This window comes from Typopeltis vanoorti, chromosome 9 (genome assembly GCF_054136105.1).
Source record: "Typopeltis vanoorti isolate ZY-2024b chromosome 9, IOZ_Tvanoo_1.0, whole genome shotgun sequence".
In the NCBI taxonomy this organism is placed as follows: Eukaryota; Metazoa; Arthropoda; class Arachnida; order Uropygi; family Thelyphonidae; genus Typopeltis; species Typopeltis vanoorti.
In genome coordinates this window covers 137,104,519-137,117,934 of record NC_143557.1, presented here as the reverse complement: position 1 = coordinate 137,117,934, position 13,416 = coordinate 137,104,519, and the positions used below count along the sequence as shown (strand labels likewise).

At 36.4% G+C, this 13,416-nt stretch overlaps 1 protein-coding gene across 3 annotated transcripts in view; it reads right to left on the bottom strand.

The window, feature by feature from the left end:
• The window catches only part of Piezo (piezo type mechanosensitive ion channel component), a 1,325,935-nt gene that overhangs the window by 334,235 nt on the left and 978,284 nt on the right, over positions 1–13,416 (bottom strand). The window lies entirely within an intron of this gene.

Sequence of the window (13,416 nt, the reverse complement as noted above, 5' to 3'; positions counted from 1 at the left end):
GGAGGTCCTTTTGTTATACAAACAGCTCATCATTCAGAATTGTGAATGATTGGAAGGCATTCCAATCATTCACAATTCTGCATGCAAAAAAAACCTGCTTCTCACTCTCCTGCTCACATTCTCCTTATACAGCTTCCAGGGGTGTCCTCTAGTTCTCCCCTGATCGCCCAACGTTTGCTGTAAAACCTTTTCAGCATTGATCGTATAAAAACCACTTACAAACTTGTCTCTATCACATCACCCCTCTTCTACTTATCTGCTATACTCTGTAAATTGCATCTTCTCAACCTGTCTTCATACTCGATAATCCAGAGACCAGAAACCACCTTAGTCAATCGCCTCTGGACCCTTTCGAACATCCCTTTGCCCTTTTGAAAAGTAATCCATATGTGAAAGTCCACATCTGTGCAAAGTAGTCCATATGTGTGTCCTAATCAATGCCTCATACGATGGAACTAGAATCTCTTTCTACAAGTCCTCTGCATCATTCCTAGAATTCGTTGTGTTTTCCTCACAATTTTGACAAATGTCCCCTAAATTTCAGATCATTATCCACTATAACCTCAAGATCTCTTATTTCCTCCACCTCCAACAATATATCTCCATCAAGTATAAATTCTACATCCCATTGTAAAATCTCTCACATAATTAATTTTTTTGTTAATATTTTTGCGTTCGATTTTACAGGGTTTTCTGAATATTTTGAATTTAGAAATTGTATTGCACTCAAACGAGTAAATAATTCAGTGTTTTAATTTTATGCATTTTATGTAACATGCATAAAATACTAATGTAAATTGACCTGTATGTAAAAGGTCTCAATAATCTTCATCTCGATAATCTGGGATTAATCCAGATTATTGAGATGAAGAAGCAACATCAAGAGGTCACAGGGTCATGTGATGTTAGAAAAAGGTGCAGTCAGGGCTGGCGCTACCATTTAGGCAAACTAGGCAACCGCCTAGGGTGGTTGCTTAGTTTGCTTTGCTTTATTCATACTTGACTAAAATATCAAAATTAAATAGTGATATATGATTTAGGCATCGATTCTTTTTCTTTATCCCTCGCACATTACACTATTTTACTATTTAACTCTTGGTTCTTTTATGTTCCTTACCCAAATGATTTGAACTTACCGGTATTTAAAATTTAGTTAAGATAAATATTTTAAAACGTTAACATTTTAAAATATTAAATTTCGGTATTTTATAACTTTTTTTTGTAAATGAATCATACTTGACCGAGAATCATAACCGAGAATTTTCAAATTAATTAAAAAAGAAAATAAAAAAAGCCTATTAATTTAACCTGAAAGACAATTTTATTTTGTTTAATGTCAATTGAAACATTTTAGTTTATGAAATAACGGGGCGCACTTGTAAACTTTTGCCTAGGGCGCAAAATAACCTGGCACCGACAGTGGGTGCATTAAGAACTTTAGGTTAGTACAAAGACGAAGACAACAACTGAATAAACTAACAATAAATAAGATAGGTATATATATAGTTATTTTACAATGGCACAGTCAACAGGATAAATCCACATAATTAATATCAAGCATAGTGGATTAAGATAGTTTTGGCAAAGAGAACAGATAGTTAGCATTTAAGAAATTTACAATTTGTAAACTATGAATAATGACAATAGACTGTGACTTTACTAGTACCAACCAATATGATGGATGACAAGGAGTTCTTTAGGACTGTGAATCCTCACCTTATCATTCCATCATTATCTGAAGACGATAATGATGATATAGACTTGTATTTCTGATTTGTTGAAGAGTTATGAAAAATAGGCTAATGGTCAGACTTCCAGTTACTGATTCTCCTAAGAAACAAACTGGTCAGCAAAGCAAAGAATTTTTTGAACTCTTCCCTTCTACTTAGAGGCACTTTGGAATACAATAAGTTTAAAACAGTGGTTCTTAACCTTTTTGAAGTCACAGAACTTTTGATTATAAGAAACATTTGGGGAACAGCAAAATCATTAGGGTCATAAAACTAACAATAAAAATATGCATGGATTTGCTTTTTATAAAAATGGAACTTATACGATACTTGAGCTTGTCGGCTTTTACAGATTTCAGCAATATCAGGTCTAATATGTATATAGCTACCCTCATCGCTTTGTCTATATTATAATAAATTTAGTTTAATCCTTTATCCCAGTGAGAGCAAACAAAGTTTGCGCCTGAAAATATCTTCAGGACTGAATATAGTGTTGTAAGATAGTAGTACAAAGGTGGAGCATAATAAATTTAGTTTAATCCTTTATCCAAGTGTGAGCAAACAAAGTTTGCGCCTGAAAGTATCTTCAGGACTGGGTTAAGGTGGTACACACCAGGGCAACTCGTTGCAAAGGTGGAGCAAGCTACCAACACTCCTATCCTAGTATCTCCTATAATGCAAAACACATCTCCTTGCGGATATGTCTATTGTTATGCATTAAGGGAAGGGCCACTACCCAGACCGGTTTCGACCTTTATTGAGGTCTCTTCAGTGGGAGCCAGGCCCAAGTCGAGATAAGTCGACTTGGGCCTGGCTCCCACTGAAGAGACCTCAATAAAGGTCGAAACCGGTCTGGGTAGTGGCCCTTCCCTTAATGCATAACAATAGACATATCCGCAAGGAGATGTGTTTTGCATTATAGGAGATACTAGGATAGGAGTGTTGGTAGCTTGCTCCACCTTTGCAACGAGTTGCCCTGGTGTGTACCACCTTAACCCAGTCCTGAAGATACTTTCAGGCGCAAACTTTGTTTGCTCACACTTGGATAAAGGATTAAACTAAATTTATTATACTCTAACCAAGTGGAAAATAAACTTTCTACAAAGGTGGAGCAAGCTTCCAGTAGCTTGCTCCACCTTTGCTACAAGTTGCCTGGTGTTGCACTACTCACCAAGGTAAGATAGTACAACCTATATTCAGTCCTGAATATATTTTCAGCGCAAACTTTGTTTGCTCTCACTGGGATAAAGGATTAAACTAAATTTATTATAGTCTAACCTAGTGAAAAATAAACCTTCAACATCTTTCTCTAAATCCAGAGTAATTTAATAAAAAAAGGTGGCAAACCTTTTGGCAACTCCTATAGGTAAAGATGACCTTGCTAATGCTTCTGCCTGGTATCTTCAACTCTGGGCCTGGCTCCCACTGAAGAAACCTCAATAAAGGTCAAAACTAGTCTGGGTAGTGGCCAATCCCTTAATGCATAACAGTATACATGTCCCCAAGGAGATGTGTTTTGCATTATGGGAGATACTGGGATAGGAGTGTTGGTAGCTTGCTCCACCTCTGCTATGAGTTGCCTGGTGTTGTACTACTTACCTTGGTAAGATAGTACCACACTATATTCAGTCCTGAAGATATTTTCAGGTGCAAGCTTTGTTTGCTCTCACTGGGATAAAGGATTAAACTAAATTTATTATAGTCTAACCTAGTGAAAAATAAACTTTGTCTATATTAGTAAGTCTTTCATGCTTTTTAGTTTTTATATTGATTAATATTGAGAAACTGAGCTCACACAAATATGATGTTGAAAACTAACAAAATTTTCAGTGCCCTTGTGGAGAGAGATGTATTCAGCTTGGACAAAAATCCAAAATTCCTCAAGAGCTATTCACAGAATTTCATTTTTAGAGTCCATTGACAAGGTAACTAATTGTTCTTCTTTTTGTACAAAAATTCACAACTCGATGTAATGTGCCAAATGGATTTCGTATCCAGTTATAATTGTGTGTATTTAAGGAAGAAAAGTAACTCGAAATCTTTTCTTCCAATATTGTTAAATGTTCTGTTATAATGGAAATAATTCCCTCGACATTTTTATTATGGGGTGAAGGAAACATATCTATTGTATTTTTTTATGATGTGTGGTTTTTCCAAAAAGATACTATTTTTCTGAAAAGCTGACAATTTGACAATGGATGTCAAAATATTTTCATTTTTCCCTTGGATACTTGTATTAACGCTATTTAAGTAATTAAAAATATTGGCTAAATATGCCATTTTAGCACGCTAAATATCATTTTGAAGACATTATACAAAAGTATCTGTACATTCATTTCGAAAAAAAGGTCAATAATTCATTCTTAAGTTCTAAAATTCGGAATAGTACTTTACCTGGATAACCATCTTATTTAGTGTGCAAAAGCAAAGATTGGTACTTGGTTTCCATAGATATGCAAAGTTTTTTTTTTTTTAAAGGATTGCTTGGTTACCATATTTACAACTAGGGATTCTCGGTGCAAAAACAGTGCATAGATATAATATATCCTGCAAACATATAACCTATAAACGATATTCTATTGGTTTAGAAATCAACGTGCCTAGCAGTCTTCAGTTGTTCAGTTCAGAGTAGCCAATTACACTCAGAACTGTGTCATGTGACATCTTTCACCAGTGGAACACTTGTAACCTGTTCCAGGGAACACCGGTCAAGAACCACTGGTTTAAAGATACTTTGATATCCCAATATTCCAAGGCGAGGAACCAAAGATTAAGCCTCAATCTTTGGAAGCTACAGAAATGCATGCAAGAAAACAAAGAGAGTGTAACAGACTTTTATAATAACTTTATAATCTTACTAACCCTTGCCAATAGGCTGAGTGTTTCCAGAGAAGAAAAGCAGCATCTAGATTGGCAGTTTTCCATCAGTTTCGCTTGGGGTTGAAAGACGAATTAAAGGAAACAGTGCACAAAAAAGAAAACAAAGAATTTGGAGGAGTGTTACCATGTGGTCAGAGAGGAGAGACTTTGTGATATTCATCCTGCCTCTAACCTCAGACAAGTGCACTCCATAGAGCAGTTAGGTGATTCCACCTGTAACACTGAAGTAAGAAAAATCTTAATACGCTGAAGAAAAAATCCTCAAGAGAAAGGGAAGAACAAGACAATGACCTAGAGAATACGACTCAGGAAGGTAATAAATGAAGGTGAAGCGACCATACCAAAGTTAATAGATTCCTCAGACAAGGAGGCAATAAGATTGCTCATTGGGAGGAGATAGAGAGGCTACAAAGGATGGGGAAAATAGTGAAGGGAGAAGCAGAAGAAAGTTTCCCTAATGTTACAACTGTAACAAAGCTAGGCATTTAGCTAGAAACTGCTTTAACACTTTCATTGCCAAGCTGAAAATTGGAATTTTGTGTGGTGGCCAAATTTTTTTTATTTAGTTAGCGACGTCCACGCGATAACGTGTGATCGGCCGTTTGGTGAGAACTCGCATCGCGTGATATCCTTCCTTGCCAAGCTGAAAATTGGAATTTCGTGTGGTGGCCAAATTTTTTTTATTTTTTTATTTAGTTAGTGACGTCCGCGCAATAACGTGTGATCGGCCGTTTGGTGAGAACTCGCATCGCGTGATTGGCAATGAACGTGTTAAGAAGAGAAAGTCTCCCCTAGGGGAATAAGGTATGAGTCGAATATTATGCTCCCTAGTAAAGGCTCAGTAAACAACCTGAGCAAAAGAAAAGACAATATCAGGGAGAAGCCTAAGAAATCTCTGCCGATCATTCGAAGCTTGGTAAAAGGGATACTCGTCACGTCCTACTGGACACTGGATCCCAAGTCTCTGCAATAACTGGGTCATTCTTTAAGAGAATAAGAACCCGTGTCACAAATGATGTGATAAAGATGAGAAAACCAGTCAGGGCATCTTTGAGACAGAGATATGTGCACCGAAAAAGGTGAAAGTTGACATTAAGCTGCCTGAATTTAACTTGAACGTATCTCAAGAGTAACTAGTTCTCCCCAAAACCTCTTGTCCAAGCATTCAAGTTATTATGGGATTGGATTTCTTGGAGAAATACAATTCTCCTGTGATTTCCATGAAAAGAAAATTTCCCTAATGGGAATTAAGTATACAGCTAGAAAAGGCAGTATTCAGAAATCTCAGGCAGTAAGAATTGATAAAAGAACCAAGCTAGTAGATAAGTTCAGAACTAGGGTTAGTGAGCAAGGAAAGAGGAATAGAGACGTGTGATGGATTTTTACCCAAAAGGATTATTTCAATAATCCTTGTGGGTAAAAATCTCAAAAAAGGAAATCATCGATGATAATTATGTAATTTCTAGGGTTGCTCTAGCAGGTAATATAGGGAAGGAGGAAGATCCTGTAAGGGAAGACAGTAACAACATAAGTAGAACAGAGAAAATAGGAAGAGCCAAATACAAACCTCCTCACTGTCAAGACTGGAAAAAGTCCTGTGTTGTAGAGGCCAGAAAAGGGATCCTGTGTGGAGTGTTTACGACACAATTAAGAGAGGTGATCAAATTCCCAAAAACTGTTTATTCCTCAAAACACTTCACATAGATGAAAAATGACTCCTCTTGTCCAGGCAGGAAAAGGTTCTGGTTCCAAAGGTAATGGATTATTCATAATTTCCATGATTCAGACAGACATAAGGGGTTTGATCAAACATGCCATCAAATTAATGAAAAGTACATCTGGAAAGGTACGAGAAATGATGTTGCTAAATAGATGTCTTCTTGTCATGTGTCAATCAAGATGATCTGATAGTGTCCCGAGAAAGAGGGATGATGGGTTAATTAATACTGAGAGAAAAGGGCGCAAATCATACAAATCAAGGACTATAGTAAACAAATGTCTTAGAAATAAAGAGTTAAGCAAAATAAAGGATAGAAAGTCTGACCAACTTCCAACGAGGGGAGATACCGAGACTGTGAAAAAAAAAAAGGGGGGGGAACAAAATTGATCCATGATCCTCTCCCGAGAGTGCAGAAAACAAACTAGAAGAAAAAAAAAAACTTTAGTTTATTTATTTATTTTTTTTGTGAGGAAAAGGGGTCTTTTGTAAAATCTCTTGCATAATTAATTTTTTTGTTAAAATTTTTGCGTTCGATTTTACATTGTTTTCTGAATATTTTGAATTTAGAAATCGTATTGCACTCAAACGAGTAAATAGTTCTGTTGTAAAAGTGCATAAATATCAATGTAAATTGACCTGTATGTAAAAGGATAAGTAAGGGATTAAACCCAGATTATCGCAATGACAAAGAACATCAAGAGGTCGCAAGGTCATGTGATGTTATAAAAAGGCACCAAGACCAGAGGGGACAGGAATGATGTCATCACACTGGAGGCTAATCCAAAAAACTAAGAAGTTTTCGGTAAAGAACAAAGGACGGGGAATTGTATAAAGGAGGACTAGGACAAACCAGGAGTTCTCTGGGGCTGACTCTCGAATTTTTTTTCATCTGTAGATAGTAGGTTCCCAGTGCTGTCCGGTCCCGATGATATGCTTCGGTCGCGAGTATAGGAGAGGTCGTATTTCCCGACGAGGGTGGTTCTGAGGAAGCAAGGATATGCTACAAAGCATAGGTAACCACAGACTTCGCAGTGAATTTCACGCAGCAAGTTCCCAACGGAAATTTCAACCAAAAGCTTTCCAGGAAACTTCTGTATCAGGACCGCTAGAATTGTCCAAGCAGCTACAATCACCCAGGAACAGGACGCAACGTTGAATCAATACAACTAAAGGTTGTGCTAAATGATTGGACTGTCTATCCAAGGGTTTATGTAAGTAAGCACCATTTTTGTTAATGTCAAGGGCTTACAAGTTGATATTGTATGTGTGCTTATAGGGAATTACAGTGGCGCACTCAGGATTTAATCTTGAAGTGCGCCGAGCACTCAAGATTTAATCTTTTTTTTCGAGGGGGGGGGGGCAAATCTGACTGAGCATCTGCAGCGATCGCCAATACATGATACCTGTGATCTCCTCTGGCCTGGCTTGGGCAAACGATGTAGCGCCCGAGCACTACTTCGTTCACCTTGCATTCACAGAGGCCAGAATTCCAGAGCGCTAGAGGGTATTCCCACCTTATGTGACCGCTAATTCATAAGTAGCACAGAAATAGAAGACACGACACAACATAAATTTTAAAAAAAAATGAATTTTAATTAGGGAAAGATTTTTAGAAATTTTTGTAGTGTTTTTTTCTTTTTCTTTTGGAGGGGGGCAGGGCCCCTTGGCCCCCTCCCTGGGTGCACCAATGGGGAATTATATATAACTAAGTAGTAATTAGTCATTGTTTTTAAGGGAAGTTTAAATGTTAACTTGTTAGTTAATGAATATGTGCTTAATTGTGATATAGGGAACTATTTATTTAAGTCAAGTTAGATGGTATTGTAAATTTAGGTTACCAAGCAATGTGTGCATTGACAGTTTGAATGTTAATATTGCCTTGCTAGTAAGTGAAAGGGCTTAGAGAAATTACTTCTCTTATTTGTATATGTTTTGTACTACTTTTTTTTCTTTAGAATAAAAGGTAGTTTTGTAACTACCTTGCCTGTTCTCTAGACAATGCACTACCTTCAAAAAAATCAGCAAACCTGCATGCATATTAAATTTTGATTGGCCATGACTTGCATTAAGGTAAAATTGAGATTAGTTAAAATTTCCTGTTTTCCTCACCTAACTCTCAAACTATATTAATTCGATCAGAATGACACAGTTGATAAAAAAATAAATTTTTCTGATTGTTTTCTGTGAGAGTTGATGAACTGCATATATTAAACAGGCTTACAACTTTAGGTCTGTTTAACGGCAGGGAGGGGGGGGATTAGACTTGGCAGAATTAACTTTTAAGCAGATTAATGTCTTGTCTGTGTAGTGTTGATAGAAGTTAAGGCACAAAAAAAATGTAGGTTGGTACATATGAAGTAAAATATAATATTTTTACAATAACACAGAAGATATTATTTTACAATGCCGCAGCCGATTAGATTTTACACCATCTTTGTTTGCCAAATTTTAAAATCTCACACTTTGCAACATTGAACTGGCATCCCCATTTTCGTGCTCATTCACTCAATAGATTCAAAAAGGCCACAACATCTCTACTCTTCATAGTTCGTCCCAACTTAGCTTCATTTGAAAACAACTGAATATCCCCATCCAATCTTTGCCAATATCATTAACATATAGGTTAAACAGCAATAGCCCTAAAACATACCTCTGATGCATCACTAGTGACTTTCCTCTTTCGGGATATTGCTTCCCCATACACAACTTGCTGATACTTATCAGATAGCCAGTCTTTGAACCAATGTACTAATCTAGTATCCAACCCACATCTGCTCTAGTTTGACTATCAATTTATCATGCGGAAATCTATCAAAAGCCTTTGCGAAATCTAAGTATATTACTGTGTATCCCTCTCCTCTGTCCAAGGAAGCAGTCACCTTACTGTAATAAGTAAGTAGATTACTAAAACATGGACTCACTTTAGCAAATCTATGCTGACCATGAAAGATAATACCATTGTTGTCATCCCAATTCTGGATCCTAGTTCACACCAGCTTCTCCAACACCTTAACCACAACATCTGACAAACAGATAGGCCTATAATTTGATGCTCGAGTTCTATCACCAACCTTATGAAGCAGCACAATCTTGCCCTCCTTCCTCCTGGAACATGACCCAGTATAAGACTCATATTAAAAAAATATGTCAAGGCAGATGCCAACTCCTTGGCACATTCCTTCAAAATACATGGTGATATATTATCAAGTCCCACAGCCTTATTAACATCTAGTTTGCTCAATTTCCCGTATACCTCTTGCTCACTTACAGTAACTCTCTCCTGCTCATCATCAACTGCTCTCAAACTCTCCATGCTGTCACATTCACAAAAATGAGAGACCTTTATGAACTGCTCACTAAATATCTCAACTATATCCTCTGCAGCAGTTGTTCTTATACCATTTTCTCTAGTCAGTTTCATCCTTCCATAATCATTCTTTTTTTTTTTTTTCTTTTTTTGCTGGCAACATAACGAAAGAACTCCATATGATTCTTTTTGGATTCATTAGCCAACTGCTGCTCATACTTCACTTTTGCTACCCATACCAACCAACCAAGTCACCCTCCTTGCCTGTTTTTTTGTAATCATCATGGAATTGATTATTACCATTTCTCTTATGCTGCCTCCATAATGCCTTTTTATCTCTGTATTGCATGCTTAATCTCTTCATTCATCCATTTCACACCTACCTTATTTAATCTTCTGAATTTCAGAACATTACTTCTACTAGATAGTTCTCGAATATCCCCCAACATGCACTGATCTCCTTTCCCGCTAACTCCTCATTCCATGCTACACCTGCAAGCTTTCTCCTGAGCTACCCATAATCAGCAACCTTGTAGTTCCACATATATCCTTTTCTCACAGAAGTCCTCACACTACTGGCAACCACCCAGGTAATCACTTCATGGTCACACCACCAACAGGAGGGTGATTTGACACCTCATTTATAATTACATCCTCTGATGAGATGATCAAATCCAAAACCCTCATTTCTCGTGTGCCTGCTGTTACATACTGTCTGAGTTAATTGCTCCTCAAAAACTCAAGGAACTCATTTTCTTTATTTCCACTTTCTATATTGTCATAATTAAAATCACCTATAATGATCACCCTTTTTTATTTGCTTGGCTAATTTGATTATACATTTCATAGTCACTACTATCCACATTTACCAGGTCTATAACAACATCTGACTATTTCATTCTATTCACCTTTATCTCACTGTATACTGCCTCAAAACTACTGCCACTATTTCCCTCTTGCATCTCTACTTTGTATGGACACAACTCTTTCTCTATCATCAATAGTGCCCTCCCCTCTTCCTTTTTACCCTTTCTATCTTTACAAAACACATCATACTTTTCCATCTATATTTCTGTCAAGATGTCACCTTCATCTTACCATGTGTCATTTATTCCAACAATTCTTGGGTGAACAGACACAATTAATGCAACCTTGCCTTGTTTCGTACACTTCAGGCATTTGTATACAAACATAGCAGCTCATACCTGAATCTATAGCTAGTTCCACTGTTACCACTTATTTGATGTGACTTCTCCATGCTTAACTTGAGCCATTTCTTTTTATCCTTATTCATCTTAGAACCTTCTTCAAATCCAACTGTTTTACCTTGATTCCAGGTCTCTCTCTCTCTCACACACACACACACACACACACACACACCCTCTTGAAGCATCAACCTTTCTCACTCTGTGTTCCCTTGTCCATCTTGTTTCCATGTCTGTCTTGCACACCTGTTCTCTCATTCTCTATACTCATGCTACTCACTTCTTCATTGATAACCACCTTTACAATCACTCCTGTCTTACTCTCCCATTCTTCCACATCACTTCCCAGTTGATCAGATTCATTCTCTGCAATCACTATTGGGACTGCAGAACATTGTGAGGATAAACTTAAAGTATGTAATCTGCAGTTTGATGAAAAGGAGATGAGATGATATGATAGACATTTTGGCTGTTGAGGAGTTTTTACCTTACTGACAATGGAGAGGTTTTATTAATATTGTAGGACAAGGTGGATGGGGAAGGAACAAGGAAAAGAAGCCATTCCTGGAAGTTTCGAGAATTAGTGAATAAAATTTTTCTGCATGGAGAGGGGGTAGGAGCATAGAATACATTGCTTGAGAGGGGGGGTGGGGAGATGAGAGTGCAGACAGGGAATGAGTATAAGAGGTGCTACTCTAAGACTGTGTTCTCTAAGGTGGACCTCTCATGATGTTGTTTGTTACTCCATAGAGGTCAGGAATAATTATAATAATAAATAATAAGTGTATCTTACTACTCTCTTCTCTTCTCTCCCATAGTCCTAAATGGACCGTTGGGTCATTCATGGCTGGTAGATGATGTTCTTTGTTATCCTCCTCCTATCATCTCAGTCTCTTGTTCTTGATGTCGGTTGAGAAAGGGAGGAATTTATCCATTTTTTGATGTTGTCAGTCCATTTTAATCAAGGTTGGCCCCTAATCCCTGATCCCGGAATGATTCCATCTAGTGTTTGCTTTGGAATGCCATTAGCCTTCCCTATATTTCCGAACCATTTCATCTGTCTTCTTCTGATGACTGTCAGAATATTTTCCCTTTATTTCCCGTCTATCGAATTAATCAGTTTCTAGACATTTTCATTGGCTTCGTGAGCAGTATAGGGAATTCTCAAGAGTCTTCTGTAAGTTTTCATTTCAAAAGACGGGAGTCTCCTCTCATCTTCTCTCAATAAAGTCCATGCCTCAGGAATACAGATATTTATGAATACAAAAACATATAGTAACAGAATGACATCCTTGAAATAAACTTAGTTATATGTGATCATATTGAGAATAGTCATATTTACAAGTTCTTATTTTTTTTTATTTTTATCTGCAATCTATTTAAAAAAAATCATGTAATCACTGTAAAATAAATTAGGATGATGGTTATTTCTGTAATACATTAAACAGATATAGAATGAAAGTTGTGGTATATCTTACTACCTTATTACTAGTTTCTTTAAAATAAAAATGCCAACTATAGAAAACATTCATATATTTCCATAAAATAACATATTTGAATAAAGTTCAACCATCAACAATTATTTATTCAAAGTGAGAATGTAAAACATAATGCATCTATAAACATAAAGTCTCTGGGGTTATTGTTTTATATGGTAAAGAGATTTGCTTTGGCCACATAAACTGTTGTTTATTCTACTAGTTTATTTTGATCTAAGGCACAAGTTCTTATTTTTTTATTTTTATCTGCAATTCATTTAAAAAATCATGTAATCACTGTAATCATTTTGATGATGGTTATTTCTGTAATAAATTAATCAGATATAGAATGCAAGTTGTAATATATAATAATTTCAATGGTTGTATTATTAAATATTTGATGTACTCAAATTTATCAAGGTTTACTGTGATTTCCAGAATCTTTTTCATAATCTCTGGAGGGATCATAACCCACAGTTTAAGTACTGCTCAATGCATACTTCATCAGGAATACAGATATTTATGAATACAAAAACATATAGTAACAGAATGACATTCTTGAAATAAACTAAGCTATATGTGTTCATACTGAGAATAGTTATATTCCTAATGAACTAGGTCACTGAGTGTGAGTAACTAATAGAAGTAAACACTTTTTTAATTACACGTGGACATATTAGAGCTATTTATCATTATGTAGCTATTTTACTCTGCATAACTCAATGGGAGCAGGTTGCATTTCTTTCTGCTGTTTATTTGCCATGAGTGTCAACCCTGTTTTTTTTTTTTTGTTTTTTATAAACTGAAATAGTTCTCAGGTCAACCACTGGAGAAATGGTCTGTGCTTTTCTTTATCCACATTATATAATATAAATATGTTTATTTCACATGCAGTATGGCACAAAAACAGTACTGAACTTGGAAACCCTCTTCATTACACACGCTATGAGATATGCCGTTCAACTGCATGCACATTAATAGAAGAGCACGTGTAGAGTCGATGCCATTGGATTTAGCTGTAGCAATAGCGTTGATGTTGGAAGAAAAGATGTTTGTTGCTGAGCATTATTTTTGTTCATACGGAGTTCGTGGAGTT